Source organism: Neophocaena asiaeorientalis, unplaced genomic scaffold (assembly GCF_003031525.2).
Source record: "Neophocaena asiaeorientalis asiaeorientalis breed wild unplaced genomic scaffold, Neophocaena_asiaeorientalis_V1.1 scaffold1136, whole genome shotgun sequence".
In the NCBI taxonomy this organism is placed as follows: Eukaryota; Metazoa; Chordata; class Mammalia; order Artiodactyla; family Phocoenidae; genus Neophocaena; species Neophocaena asiaeorientalis.
In genome coordinates this window covers 106,637-122,466 of record NW_020172368.1, presented here as the reverse complement: position 1 = coordinate 122,466, position 15,830 = coordinate 106,637, and the positions used below count along the sequence as shown (strand labels likewise).

Sequence of the window (15,830 nt, the reverse complement as noted above, 5' to 3'; positions counted from 1 at the left end):
TTAATGAAAAGTTACGATATTTTGCAAACAAAAATCATAGTGAGAACCGAGACATTCTTTCATAATTTGGAAAAGCTCTGATATCTGGCTTAAGACAGCTAGATTCTCATATCTGCTTCTGCATTCAGTCTGTTGCAATATCACATATCATAAAGCCTCTGGAAAACTCCATTGTACATTTGTGAAAAAATGAGAGTGAAGAGGTAAATAATGTCTTGGTATTACAATGAAATTAGTTTTGACCTAGTGGCCCCTCAGAAAGGGTCTTGGTTCCTGAGACTACATCATGAGAACTGTTCTTAAATGTCCTATTTCTCTCAAGTTATTGTGGAATCTTCATGATTCTTTGCTGAATGGGGGAACATGTGAGTTAATGACTATTGTACTGTAATCTAATCACAGTTTTAGTTTCCTATGGCTGCTATATCAAATTATCACAAATTTTGTGGCTTAAAGCAATGCAAATTTATTACCATACAGTTCTGGGGATCAGAGTCCAAAATGGGTCTCACTGGGCTACAATCAAGATGTCAGCAGGGGCTTCCCTGGTGGCGCAGTAGTTAAGAATCTGCCTGCCAATGCAGGGGACACGGGTTTGATCACTAGTCTGGCAAGATCCCACATGCTGCAGAGCAACTAGGCACATGCACCACAACTGCTGAAGCCCACGCGCCTAGAGCCTGTGCTCCGAAATAAGAAGCCACCTCAACGAGAAGCCCACGCACCACAACGAAGAGTAGCCCCCACTCACCACAACTAGAGAAAGACTGCACGCAACAACGAAGACCCAACACAGCCAAAAATAAATAAATTTATGTTTTAAAAATGTTAGCAGGACCGCATTCCTTTCTGGAGGCTCTAGGGGAGATTTTGTTTCTGGCTCTTCCAGACTCTAGGCTGCCAGCATTCCCTGGCTCATGACCCTTTCCGTCTTCAAAGCTAGCAATGGCTGGTCAAGTCTTCCTCAGGGTGCATCACTCTGACACTCACTCTTCTGTCTCCTCCTTCTCTATTTAAAGGACCTTGTGATTACTGTGAGCCCACCTAGATAATTCAGGATAATCTTACCATTTTAAGGTCAAGTAATTAGCAACCTTAATTCCCCCTGTAATCTTAATGCCCTTGCCACATAACATAACCTCTTCACACGTTCTGGGGATTGGGATGTGGACATCTTTAAGAGGCCATTATTGTGCTTATCACACTCATTCTCAGTGAGCTAAAGATCTGAGGGAGGGTGTGGTGAGAAAATTCTGAGTCACACTTTCCCTTCCCTACACCTGTAAAAGCAAATGGAGCATTGGGCTCATATCAGCTGGGCTCCTTCAGGAAAAGGATAATCACCCACTGGGACAGGAAAAACATCAGGATACTCTTGGATCTCTATGTGGGTGCTGGGAGGGCCAGAAATCCGATATTCCCTCCAACAACCTCTCTGATGTGTGATTTGTATAAACATTTGTAACGGATGCCTCATCCCTCCTCCACGTAAATTTTGTTTTGGTGAAGTTTCACCCCACTTTGTAAAATGGCAAATACTGCTCAAAATATTGTAACCATGTGTATAGAAAATTTACTTTTAAAATTTGTTATTGAGAAAAGTAAAAAAAGAAAATTGAAAAATATGTCTTTGCCTGAAAAGTGAATGTTATAAACAAGTTGCTTGGATTTGAAAGAAAGACTGTGGAGGCACTGATAGGGCTTATGCTAACACTTGTGGCTGCAATAACCCTCAGTCCCCTAGTAAGAATTTCAACATAAAAGTCTTACCAGCCACAATGTGACTGATCATGGGGCCCCAGCATCAATCTCCGTGTGTCTCTCATGGAGAACACTGAATCGGGTATCTATCAACCAAGACATACACGCCATGGCATGCAGCCTCCAACCATACTGTGACTTCAACCTCCTATGCTGGCAGAGGTCACCGACACATGGCTGGCCTACGCAGTGATTCTCCTTAATATAGTGTTTGTCTTTCTCTGAGAGACTGCCCAAAGTAACTTATGAGGTCATATGTCCCTTTAACCCACCTCCCTTCTCATTAGCTTGCTCCTTGCTTTAGCTTGTTGAAGGAAAAAAATGTAAATGTTGCATTAACCGCACGCGTGCATGCGTGTGTGTGTGTGGCTCTTGGCATTTCCTATTCTTGGCCAGAGCAAACACAAGAGTTTCACTTTTTTTTTTAATTAAGAAAAAATTTAATGATTGAAAAAAGGGAGGGGGGAGTTGAAAATGTCTTTGTAGTCTAGTGAAGAGTTTCACTTTTAATCTTGAGAAAAATACTAAGAATTAATCATGTTCTGTATCCACTTCCCTCTCATCCCAAACAGACAAACATACAAACAACTGGAAAGGCCAACACTCCCTTTCTCCTGACCCTCCAGAAGCTTGAGACCAGGACGGGGGCATGGGAGTGAGGGGCTGGAATCAGAAATGAGCATGTAGTGGGGGGCAATTATGACCCCAAAGTGGGTGGGAGCTGAGGTCTTTTGTAGGAAAAGTTGAAGAGACCTGGATAATTTTGGGACCAACGGGGATGAAAGGAATAGTAAGCAGGAAGGACCCTGTTCACACAGCAGCTCACGACATGATCTGGAGACAAAGATAATCTTTAAAACAAAATGTTTTAAAGGAGTTGGAGCAAGTTCTGCAGAATACACACAATTTACATATGATACTACTTACATATGGTTTAAGTGTATATAAATGTAAAAAAAGCCATGCATCAATGAGTGACATATCTACCTGTAATAAAAGTATAAAGAACTACATGGGATACTAACTTAAAATTCAGAAAATAATACTGGTTATCAGGTGAGTAGGGGACGGGCTGGATAAGGGAAGGAAACCAGTGTGGGATACACACAAGTTCTGCTAATAACTTGTCATTTAAGCTGGTTAGTGAATACATAGGTGTTGAATGTATTATTATTTTTGTACTTTCATATACCTTAGCTATTTAACAATGCTTTTAAAAATTAAAGAACCATCCCCTAACCCCAGTCCCCAGAGATGACCACAGGTGATGTCCAGACGTTTCCCTCCACTATGATTTTCCAGTAACTGGCCAGCATCCCCGTTGTTCCCCTGGGCGGCCCCAGCTCGGCAGAATCCCTAGCTCAGCAGGGCCTTGTCTGTTCTGGGCAGTGATTTGAATGTGCTTGGGCAGCGAGTTTGACCCACCAGAGACGTTTGTGGTCCTAAGATGACCTTTTTCAAGCCCCTTTCCCATTAGCTCAAAGCTTCGGATACACCCCATCCCCAAAGGGTCTGGTTGGACCTGATCCCTGACCAGGTCTTGAGAAGTAAACCTGTAAAGTGAGAGTCCCCGGGCCAGACTGCAGCGGCTAAATCCCTGTCTGCCCCAGGCTCCATAGGCAGCCTCAGTTTCTTCAGCCCGGTTCACTCAGACCTCGAGTTCTTGGGGAGAAGGTGGGAGAGAGAGTGTTTGCTGGGAAGGCTCCAGCGGTCCATGTGAGCTGGAAGTGATGAGATGGAGAAACATCTATTTAAAAGAATTTTAACTGCTGATTTTGCTTTGTAAATAAATAAAAGACTTTTAAGAGGTCAGAGGAAGACAGGAGGGTGCCTCAGGGAGGGACCTGACTAAATGCTCCAAGGGTCCCCAAGGGTACTTACACCCCTGGGACCATGGCCTCCAATCAGTGCCCAGGCAGCCAGTTCCTCACCTCCTTCGCCACGCTGGGCCGCCCCTCTGGCTCTCCGCAAGGTCACCACGGAGCAGTGGTGCACCTCCAGCTCGTCCAAGTCCAGAGAGTCACAGGTGGAGTCCAAGCGAGCGTGGAGCCAGACCCTTTGCGAGCGCCCAGAACACGTTTGGTGATAGAATCAGGCTGGGTGAACTGAAAACTGATGGTTCTGCACAAGACTTGGGTGTGATGAGGTCTGCAGTGGACAGATGAATCAAAAGGACAGTTTCTCTTTTCTTTCATTGAAATTCCATCGTGTGAGCCTGGCGGAGTTCTCCCAAGTGACGACACTCTCGGCCGGTCTCCTTTGGAGTCCTTAGCAACAGTCATCACCCTTTTACAAATTCAAGTACCTCAAAAGAAAAGAGGCAGAATCAACTTTCTCCAGTTATGGGGTGGAGATGGAACGAAGGCGAAAGCTTCATTTACCGCATCACGCTCAGCACAGCGCAGGGCCCAGGAAGGCAATTCAAGCCGTAGTCTAGGGGCACGGAGGCCTTGCGGGGGAGACAGCTGCAGAGTACACTGAGCCTGGGTAGTCCCAGGAAGGGCTGGAGTGGGGCCGGGGAGGGCTGGGGGATGTGGGCTTGCATTGGGATCCCCTCTACCCCCGCCCACCTGGGTGGGGTAGAGAACTGCAAATCTTAAAACAATTAATCAGAAAACATAGAAAAGCAACAAAGAAGCCCCCCCTCCCCAAAACAAAACGTTGCACCCATATACACCAAAGGTAACCAGGGCTGTTGTCCTTGCAGGAGTGGGCTTCCCGGTCCACAGAGGCAATACTGCTGGGCTGTCGCTCTGCCTCCAGTGCGGTCCTCCCTGTCACCTCCACTCCCGTGAGGGGTTACCGAGTGTAACTGATACAAGGCCCTCACCCAGAGGGATCAAAACCTTTGCTTTGGAATCAGGAGGAGCATGCTGCAGAGGGGACACTTGGCAGGTAATGAGTCCCCCGCACTCCTCTGCGCAGGTCCTGAGAAGCTTGGCTTCTTTCCCTCCCCAGGTCCTCACCTCGCTCCCCGACCAGGCTGTGGCACTGCCCTGGGAGATCTGGTTTGTTGGTTCTCAAGAGCAACTTCCAACAATAGGCGGACAGTGGAGGATCTGGCAGCTGGGACGCTTGGAACTCCAGGAGAGCCGGGGAGAGGATGAGGATGAGGTGCACAGTATCAGGGCCTAAATCTTACCAAACCAAGTCTAGTAAAATGTCCCCATGGTTCAGAAGCACGAAGAACTTTAGAGGAAGCAACTAAACCAGACACCGAGGCTCCTAAAGATGAAGGCAGTGAGATGGTGGGCCTGGGGCAAATAAGTCAGTGTCCAGTTAATTACAAAAGGTTGTGTTCTGCAAACTGCCTGTAAGCCCCTGGCTTGGAACGTCAGTCCTCAAACCATTAACAGCATGGGGCAGGGTGGGTGGGCTCCCAGGGTAGACCACAAAGCCCTGTATCCCCCATCAAGTGGCTAACTAGAGCTCTGGTGTGCTGTGTCTGCAGAGGCTAGGCTGTGGTGATTCCGTTCCCCTTCTGCACGTGACTGTCATAAGGAAATTCTTAAGGACTAATGCAGTAGGGAGGGGATGCCTGACAGTGGGACTTCTGCATTGGCTCCTTCCAGTTCCCAGACCCATGGTGGATCTCCAAAGGGCAGAGCCTCCAGGAGGAGATGGAGGCTGTGGATAACGTTTGCCTGGCCATCCTCTATTGGAAGGTGGTAAGGCTATGCCTACCTTGATGGGGAAACAGAAACTGATTCCATTTCAGTCTGTCAGGGGTGGGGATGAGAGTTCTTTTGGCCAGAGAAGGAGGGAAGGTAAGCCACTAAGCCTGACAGCTTCCTGTGACAGAAATGTTCATTTAAATGTCACAAGACTGGGCTTCCCTGGTGGCGCAGTGGTTGGGAGTCTGCCTGCCGATGCAGGGGACACGGGTTCGTGCCCCGGTCTGGGAGGATCCCGCATGCCGCGGAGCGGCTGGGCCCGTGAGCCATGGCCACTGAGCCTGCGCGTCCGGAGCCTGTGCTCCACAACGGGAGAGGCCACAACAGTGACAGGCCCACGTACAGAAAAAAAAAAAAAATAAATAAATAAATGTCACAAGACTCTTCAAGTCTTTTGCTTAAATAAGAAAATGAGCAATCACAAATTTTAGGACCTTCTTGCAAGTGGACAAAGAGTGAAATAAGATGATCCACTTGTGCCCTCATTATGAAATTTCACAGGTGTTTATGCCTATCAGAAAACAAATCAATTTCAGTATTGTCATGACAACAGAACATTAAGTAAACAATGGTTCATAGTTACAGTATCTTTCATGGCTAATACACAGGTTCACAGACCAGAGTAACAGTCTCTAAAGAGCAGGTGTCTTGGAAGATTCCTTTGCTAGAAAAAAAATCTACAAGGGCAATATTTTTTTTAATGTTTTATTTATTTTATTTATTTTTGGCTGCGTTGGGTCTTTGTTGCTATGCACGGGCTTTCTCTAGCTGCAGCGAGCGGGGGCTACTTTTCGTTGCAGTGTGTGGGCTTCTCATTGTGGTGTCTTCTCTTGCTGTGGAGCATGGGCTCTAGACACAGGGCTTCGGTAGTTGTGGCTCACAGGCTCTAGAGCACAGGCTCAGTAGTTGTTGCACACTGGGTAAGTTCCTCCTCAGCATGTGGGATCTTCCCAGACCAGGGCTTGAACCCGTGTCCCCTGCACTGGCAGGCAGATTCTCAACCACTGTGCCACCAGGGAAGCCCCTACAAGGGCAATTTTATGAAATGCAATACTTTCTGTTTTAATGCACCTATAAGGGAGGAGAGAGCATTTTCTCCTATTTTTGTTGAGGTAATTTTCAGTAGTAGTTAGGAAGGCCTGCTGTTTTCCACACCAAGCACTAGATTTCCACTGAGAAAGGACTTGGCAGGCCTGAGAAGTGTAAATTTACAATATGTAAAACAAAGGACAGGGTGGGGTGGTGATTATTATCAAATGAATATGGCGGCAAAGGTCTCCACCTGGAGTATGTAGAATTTCAGACTCTATACCACTAATCTTATCATAGATTTAGTTTCTATGGAAAAAAACTTAACAATAGCAGGCACTTAAATATCCCACTGATTTTTGAGCTAATTATAGTAAGTCCCCTACATATGAACCTTCAAGTTTTGAACTTTCAAAGATGCGAATGTGCATTCACATGTCCAGTCACGTTAGTTCATGTGTCTGTCGTACACTGTCACATGCTGCATCCTCTACAAGTGGTTGTGCTTTTGTGTACTTTACTGTATAGTACTGTATAGAAAACAGTAGTACAGTATCTTTATTTCAAGCCCAGGATGTCTGGAAGTAAGTGTAAAAGCAGTGGTGATGTAGCTGGTACTACTGTACTTTTTAAGGTACTATACTGTAAGATTAAAAATGTTTTATTTTTTGTGTTTGTTTTTTATGTATCATTTGTGTGAAAAGTATTTAAATCTATTACAGTACAGTACAATATAGCCAATTGTGTTAGTTGGGTACCTTGGCTAACTTTGTTGGATTTACGAACAAACTGGACTTACGAACGCGCTCTCAGAACGGAACTCGTTCGTGTGTAGGGGACTTACTGTATAATAAAATATTTTTACTTATTTTTTCACATTCACATATGTAGTTTTTAATAGAGTTATTTGGGTATTTTGGACAAATAATAAACTGCACATAAAGTGTACAATTTCATAAATTTTGACATGTGAACCTATCACTGCAATCAAGGTAGTGAACATATATACCATTCCCCAAAATGCTTTTTTGCAATCTCTCCCTCCCACTTCTCCATACCCTGCCACCATCCCTAAGAAACAATTGATTGGCTTCCTGTCGCTATAGAATAGTTTGCATTCTCTAGACTTTTATACAAATGGAATCACATATGCACTCGTTTTTAGTTTGGCTTCTTTCACTCAGAATAATTATTCTGAGGTTTATTCATGTTGTGGGTACCAATAGTTCTTTCATTTTTTATTGCTGTATTGTATTTCATTGTATGGATAACTAAAATTTGTTTCTGTTGATGGGCATTTGGGTTGTTTCCAGTTTATGACTTTTACAAATAAATGTGTTATGAACATTCATGTACAAGTCTTTGTACGAATATGTTTTCATTTCTCTTGGGTAAATACTTAGGAGTGGAATGACTGGGTCATACAGTAAATGTATAAAAATACCAAACTCTTTCCAAAAATGGTTGTACTTTATGTTCCTACCAGGAGTGTATGAGAGTTCCCTTTCCTCCATATCCTTGCAGACACCTGGTATGGTTAATAATTTTCATCATTCTAATAGGTGTGTAGTTTTGCTTTGTTTTTAAAGATTTTTTTGATGTGGACCATCTTTTTTAAAGTTTTTATTGAATTTGTTACAACATCCTTTCTGCTCTAAGTTTTGGTTTGGGGTTTTTTTTGGCCACGAGGCATGAAGGATCTCAGCCACCTGACCAAGGATCGAACACGCACCGCCCCGCACTGGAAGGCAAAGTCCCAACCACTGGACCACCAGGGAAGTCCCAGGTGTGCACTTTTAATTGGTATTTCCCTAATGACTAATGGTGCTATCTCACTGTAGTTTTTTTAAAAATGATATTTATTTATTTTTTGGCCACACTGCACAGTTTGTGGGATCTTAGTTCTCCAACCAGGGATTGAACCCATGCCCCCTGCAGTGGAAGCTTGAAGCCCTAACCACTGGAAAGCCAAGGAATTCCCTCTTTTACCCATTTTTAAATTGGGTTGCTTGTTTTCTTATTATTGCCTTTCAAGAGTTCTACATATAATCTAGATACAAGTTCTTAATCATATAATCATCTACAAATAGTTTCTTCTGGTCAAGGGCTCATATTTTCATTCTCTTAAGAGTGTCTTTCACTGTTAAGGAAACGTTCTTAAAGTCCAATATATCAATTTTTTTCTTTTATGTATTACGCATTTAGTGTCAGCTTTAAGAAATGTTTGCTGAACTCAAGGTAAATATTTTCTCCTATGTTTTCCTCTAGAAGTTTTGAAGTTGAGAGGCTGAATATACTAATGGACACTGGCTAGAACATATATAAAAACAGAACTCTGACTCACAACCTTGAGTTGTGACTCACAACTTGACACAACTCTGACTTCCCAACCAGCTTGGGAAGCCTAACCACAACGCCTGCAGCAGCTGGCCAAAAGTGGTCAGGACTTGCTCAACACCTGCTAGCGTCCTTAACTTCTGCCCCCACTCCAACTCAGGACCAACCGAAGAAAGCCAAATAGGCTCTCCAAAACAGTGACATGAGATGCCCCACTTCCAGTAAGCCCGCTTCCAGCTTTCCTAGATCCACAAACTCAGATCAGAGCATCCCTGAGCTTTCTCTCTCTCTTTTCACTATAAAGCTTCCACATTCCTCTGCTTGTGCTTGAGTTTCTGCCATCATAAGTGATGGTGGCCAATTCCCTTGATATATATAGTGAGCTCTGAGAAAATAGCCTCTGCTTGTTCTCATGTGGGCAGTCTTCATTTATTTCCACATGATTTTAGGTTTTACATTTAGGTCTATGACACATTTTAAGTATAGTTTTGTAAGTGGGGTAAATATGAGTTGAGGTTCATTTCTTTTGTATGAAGATATCCAATGGTTCCAGTCCTATTTGCTGGGACAACTGGACTGCATTTAGGAAATGCTGAAACCCACCTCAACCTGACAGCCTGGTTGTTCCAAAAAAATAGTCAATAATTTGTAAGTTCCAAACAAATTTATATATATATAAATATATATAAATACATATATATAACGTATACATTTCTATTACAAAAATATATAATATATTAAAGTATATGATATACATTTTTTTTTCACAAGATGGGAACTGCACGGACCAGAGGAAGCTAAATAATCTTCCATTACAATAAGGATAAATTATCAACTCAATCAGATGTTCTGCTTCCAAAAATTGGGCTATAAAGTAATCTGATAGCCAAAAATAAATAAATAAAATAAATAAATTTATTAAAAATAATAATAATAATCTGAGACTGCCCAGGTCTCAGTGAGAGAGGAAAGACAAAGCACCAAGAAAAACAATACACATCAGCACACCCTAGAGACACCCTGAAAGCTCTTCAATTGCCAAGGAGAACCTGGCAGAAACTGTTACCAAAATCACAGCATAAAAATCACCTCTTGACCGTTTCTCTGGTGGCAGTGGGCTTCTGCCAGACTTAGCTCCTCAACCTGCCCTGCATACTTAATCCCTGCATGAATCTGGCCTCAAGCTCTGTGGGAATAAATGAAGTGAACAATTTCAGAAGAATGGCCTCAAACTGTCCATTTTCCCACCTTCCCTATCCTTGTCCTATTCTAATGGTGTATCTTCCTGTTTTTCAGGAGAACATTTCAGGGTAAGAACAGGAAAAGTGCTGAGAAGATGAGTCTCAAGATTGATTTGGAGGGACTTCCCTGGTGGTGCGGTGGTTAGGAATCCTCCTGCCAATGCAAGGAACATGGGTTCAAGCCCTGGTCCGGGAAGATCCCACATGCCACGGAGCAACTAAGCCCGTGTTTCACAACTACTGAGCCTGCGCTCTAGAGCCTGTGAGCCACAACTACTGAGCCCGTGCCACAACTACTGAGCCTGCGTTCAAGAGCCCGTGAGCCACAACTACTGAAGACCGCACGCCTAGAGCCCATGCTCTGCAACAAGAGAAGCCACTTCAATGAGAAGCCCACATACTGCAACAAAGAGTAGCCCCTGCTCGCTGCAACTAGAGAAAGCCTGCGCACAGCAACAAACACTCAATGTGGCCAAAAATAAAAATACATAAATTTATTTTTAAAAAATTGATTTGGAAATGAACTTTGTATGTTTTAAATGCAGGAAAAGTCACCCCTGGGAATGAGCAAAGGAGTGGAATGAACCCTAAACTGCAGAAGAAACAGAATGAAAGCATCGTGCATGCAATATGTGCTCTGCTGAATTCCGGAGGGGGAGTGGTCAAGGCTGAGACTGAGAACAAAGACTATAATTATGACAGTCATGGAGTAGGATTGTATCTGCCTTCAACTTTCAAAGGCTATTTAGATGAGATGCAGCAGGGATATCTCTTTTTGATCTTTGTGAAATCATGGATGCCAGAGGCCTCTGGTATATGATTTGCTTACCGGTGCTCCTCTTTGTGCCACAGACATAGAACATGTACTAATGTCATGAATTCTCAGGAAGCATTGGCATTCCCCAAAGGCAGGATTCAGACTCTTACAAATATTAATGATTCCAATTCATTAAGTCCACAGAAATTTCAGGTTCGTGTACAAAATGAAGGTAACATAAAGGCTTCAGCTTCTGCTTTATTTGATAGCACTCACCACCTTCAGTACCAGGAAAAGTTCAACTTTACTAAGTCCACACGCATTGAATTTAAGATGTTCTCAACAGAGATGACACAATGCTTTACCCAAGTGTGTTTCTGCATTTGCAAACACTGAGGTAGGGTAAGTATTTTTTGGCCTGCATGATGAGACCCATCAAGTCACTGGATGTGAAAAAGAGAAAACAGATCTTGCCACCTTGAGGGCTTCTACTGATTGCTATATTAGGAAGTTACCAGTCCATCATTTCTGTACACAGAGGCGTGAGATAAAATATGCCACCGAATTCGTTGCAGTACACAAGCAGGGGGCCCTCCATGGATATGTCTGTGCAGTCAGCATGGAACGATTCTGCTGTGCAGTGTTTGCCAAAGTGCATAATTCCTGGCGGGTGAAGGACAATCGTGTGTGAGAGCTGGCCACAAGGAATGGGAATAGAATCATCAATGATTTTAATGTTTGCTGAGATGGGAGGAGGTGAGGAAGGAGGAAAGGGAGATGTTATTTTAGAATCTGGGAAAAGAGAGGTACCCTCAGAGCTGCAGATGCCTGACATTAATTCCTATAGATACAGTTGGTGGGTCATTGCCCCTCTTTCCCTCTGCCCATCTTGAATATCCTGCATTCAACAAATAGATGCTCTGGCCTAGTAGACCCACTAGAGGTTGGTGCAGAAGGCTGTTTGACCTAGCAATTTCTGTTTCCACATCCTTTCTTGTGTTCATATTCAAGTCTCTTCTTTCCCTTTTTAATTATGAACTCACATTTACTTATACAAGAAATTCCTTTTTCACATGTACCTATGAGTCCTCTTTAATTTACTGTCACTTTTCCTTGCCTCTGCATTCTTGTATGGTTCCCTCATCAAATATTCTCCCTTTCTCATAGCCTCACTTCCATCTTTGAACAAAAACACAATCAAACCTCTCTTTCTCACTTTTCCTTTCAAAAGCCAACATGTGATGCTAACCATGACTGATAGGCTGAAGGGTAGTGTTGGTGATATGCATGCACCTTGGAAAAGGAAAGCCTGAGATAATATCAGACAAAAGAAAATCAATCGTAACTTCAAGAAAAGTCCAGAAAAACAAAGTCCATTTCAGGATCTTCTCAGAAATCTATATTCATTGACCTTCACATCTTCTAGTCATATTTTTTAAAAAGTATAAGCACTATATATATAGTGCTTATATTTATTATATATATATATATATCCATATATATATATTTAGAGATATGCTCAGGAGTGCTCATAGACTCACTATCTGCAATGGCCCCAAACAGGAAAACAACCAAATTATTTATTGACACAACAATGGATAAATGTATTATAGTATCTTTGCATAATGGAGTATTATTCAGCAGTGAAAATGAAATAGGGATAGAGTAGGATAATTAAATAGTTTAGAAATCCCACCAGAGGATTAAAGACAAAGAGGGAATTTTAAGGGAGTTTGGGAGACTGCTGTAAGCTAATGAGCACTCAAGAAAGGAATCCAGTAACTTAGCAACAATCTACACTACCTTGAAGGAAGACCAGGTGCATCCAAGCACCAGGCACACTCAAGCTACAAGTTCTTACAGTTAAAACACAAGACAATAGACATGGGGTTTGAATCTTGTTACATGAAGTCACGGAGTTAATGATCCTTGACGAGTAGCATTTCTGCATGTAGCCAAGACAGGAATAGGTGAAAGGAGAAAGAAACTAGGTGAAGGGGGACATTATACTGAAACCTGAATGAATTACCACATTTTAGTATATGTTACCACACTTTTGCTAATATACATATGATTTGAATAGCGCCATGCCAGTCCCGGTTAGATCATATAGGGTTCAAGGAGGATCTAATGTTGTAAGCCTGTAACAGGGGCGGGGCAGGCATGAAGTTGTTAGTGTGTGACCCTTAGCATGGTGGTTAGAGGTCCCACACATGTAACAGTCAGTCACACAGGTCCTGGAGGCAGAGTATGGTGAGAGGCAGATCGTGGCCTTCTCCCCAGGGCCCTCCAGGCCCTCCAGCCTCAGGACTGGCAGGTGAGCTGGGGGTCCTGGGGACAGGCTGAGGGCTGTGTCCTACAGAGCTCCAGAGCCCTCTCCATGGCCACCCACTGGTCGAGGCTGGACACTGGTGGGAAGACCCAGACCAGGTGCTGGACGAACGTTCCCATGCAGGGTAACTGGCCCGCCCAGGGACTCCCTCTTAGCCAGGGCCTGGGCCTCAGAGGGTGAAAGCTGAGCCTTAGGACCTTGCCCTTTCTTGTCAGAACAGAGAATAACATTTGTTTTGGTGGAGGTTTACAGGAACATTGTGACCTGACCGTGACCTGACCTCAAGAACAAGGGATCTGGGGCTTCCCTGGTGGAGCAGTGGTTAAGAATCCACCTGCCAATGCAGGGGACACGGGGTTCGAGCCCTGGTCTGGGAAGATCCCACATGCTGTGGAACAACTAAGCCTGTGCGCCACAACTACTGAGCCTGTGCTCTAGAGCCCACGTGCCACAACTACTGAAGCTCACGCACCTAGAGCCCGTGCTCCGCAATGAGAAGCCACCGCGATGAGAAGCCCGTGCAACAAAACGATGAGTAGGCCCCCCTCGCCACAACTAGAGAAAGTCCGTGTGCAGCAACGAAGACCCAACACAGCCAAAAATAAGATAAATAAAAACAAATTTAAAATGAGTTCAGGGTTTTAAAGGCATGAGCCACCAGTCTCCTTGCATGGCCCTGCAATAAACCTTTCTCTGCTCCAAACTCCGACATTTGGGGATTGTTTGGCCTCACTGTGCGTCGGGCACATATGAAGAAGGTGGTCTTCTCCCCTCCCCACTCTTTCTTTGATTACAAAAATGCAGCCCCTTTTGTTCTCAGGGTTGCGCTCCCTTGCCTGCCCGCTTGTATCTCCTACAAGTGTCCTATGCTAATAAACTCAGCTTACCACTCTGCCTCATGCTGAATTCTTTCTGCAAGGAGACAAAAGAACCTGAGCTTCAGTTTAAGTCCTGACATCAGGTGAGCGGTTTTAATTAAAAGACAGTGGGTCTGAATCCCCTCCTAAAACAGGGATCCTCGGTTCAAGTTCCAGTCCCATCCGAGAAGGACTGTGGCTTCAGACAGAGCCTGCTCAGGGCACTCATAACTCTGACAAAAACTCTAACAAATCTGAACCAGTAAATAAAATATACAATGTTAGAAACTAAATGATGTGATAATAGGAGTGATTTTAAGGCAGTTTATAATACACTCCTTGGGTCTTTTGTGAGAAAAAACCGAGAAGATTCTTAATTTATTTGAAAGAAAATAGTCAATGTCGAAATTTAAGGGGAGATTACAGGATTTTTAAACTGTGGTTGTGGCTTTAAATACATATTATACAATGTATTTGACTAAGTCTTGTCTCGTAAAAATCTTGTTTTAAAGAATAAATTAGCAGCTCCCCAAATTCAGATAATATAAAGATTTTTAAAATCTTAATTAAACTTAAAAATTCACTCTCAGAGTTTTCAACGATCCTCTCCAAAACGTGCTCCTGCTGCCTACTGAACTTTTGCTTCAGGGAGTACCAAGGCAGACCACCACGGAACCCTCCTCCAACTCGTGGGCCCTCGGGCTCCTCAACGGGGCAGAAGGAGCAAGGCCCAGGTGGCGGCCCCACGGAGGCCAGACCCAGGGGTGGGTCTCAAGGTCGCCACCCGAGTCCGGCTTTCTGAAAGGGGACAAGGGTCTGGACACTGACGACCAGCGGGCGCAGGGGTCCCACAAGTGTCTGCTCGGCAGCGCTGCACAGCGGTGACGGGGTCCTGGTATTTCAACCCGCAAGTCGACTTCGAGCTTTGCTTTGGAACGACCCTCCAGGACAAATGAACATGAACTTGAAAAGCTGGCCGCACCCCCATGCCGCGTTTTTAAAGCGGTTCATCTTGCGCTGACTTGAGCCCGGAATCCCTGTGAGGCCCCGTCCTTCCAACAGTCACTCCGGACGGTGCCGCAAACGGTTTACAACCCAAGTCGACAAATTCAACCCGCAAGTCTAGGCGTTTGCTCACCGGCACCGGCACCCGCATCAGCACGGGGCTGCACTCGGAAGACGAGACACCGCGCGGGCTCTGACTGCCGTCCGCACCTCGGCCACCCGGAGCCGGAGACCGGGAGTCCCGGCGGAGACCCGACCAGCCGCCCGCGAGGAGGCCAGACCAGCCACGGCCCCGGCCGAACGCCGCCCTTTCCCCACCCCGCGGAGCCCAGCTTCCCGAGGGTCCCCCTGCAGGCGCCCCGTCCCTACAGGCGCCCCCCCTCGCTAGGGCCCCCATTTTTTTCCCCCAGCTCACCGCGCAAGCTCTCCTCCTGGAGCCCGGGGTTCTCGCTCTGTGAATGCGGTGAGGAGAAGGAGCTTCCGGGGGGCGGGGGTCAACATCGAGGTCGGCGTTAACGTGAGGTCGGGGTCGGCGTCGGGGTCGACGTCGGGGTCAAAGTCCGGGTCGACGTCGGGGTCAAAGTCCGCGTCGGCGGGCGGGAGCTGGTGCGGGAGAGGGAGCGGGTACCCCGGGCCAAGCTGCTTGAGCGCTGACCCCACAGACTTCCAATGTATTTTCTATACCCCTTCCTCTCCTCAGGTACTACTGTTATGTGTGTATAAGGCCACTTGACTTTGTCCTACACCTCACTGATGTTCTGTGCTTAAAATATGTTTTCTGTGCTGTTTCTGTTGCTACGTCTTCAAGTTACTAATGTTTTCTTCTGCATGCATTGT

General features: G+C 45.0%; 1 pseudogene; it reads left to right on the top strand.

Moving 5' to 3' along the window:
* Nucleotides 1–10,571: 10,571 nt before the first annotated feature.
* LOC112416019 (schlafen family member 5-like) lies at nucleotides 10,572–13,462 on the top strand (annotated as a pseudogene).
* The last annotated feature ends 2,368 nt before the right edge of the window (nucleotides 13,463–15,830 follow it).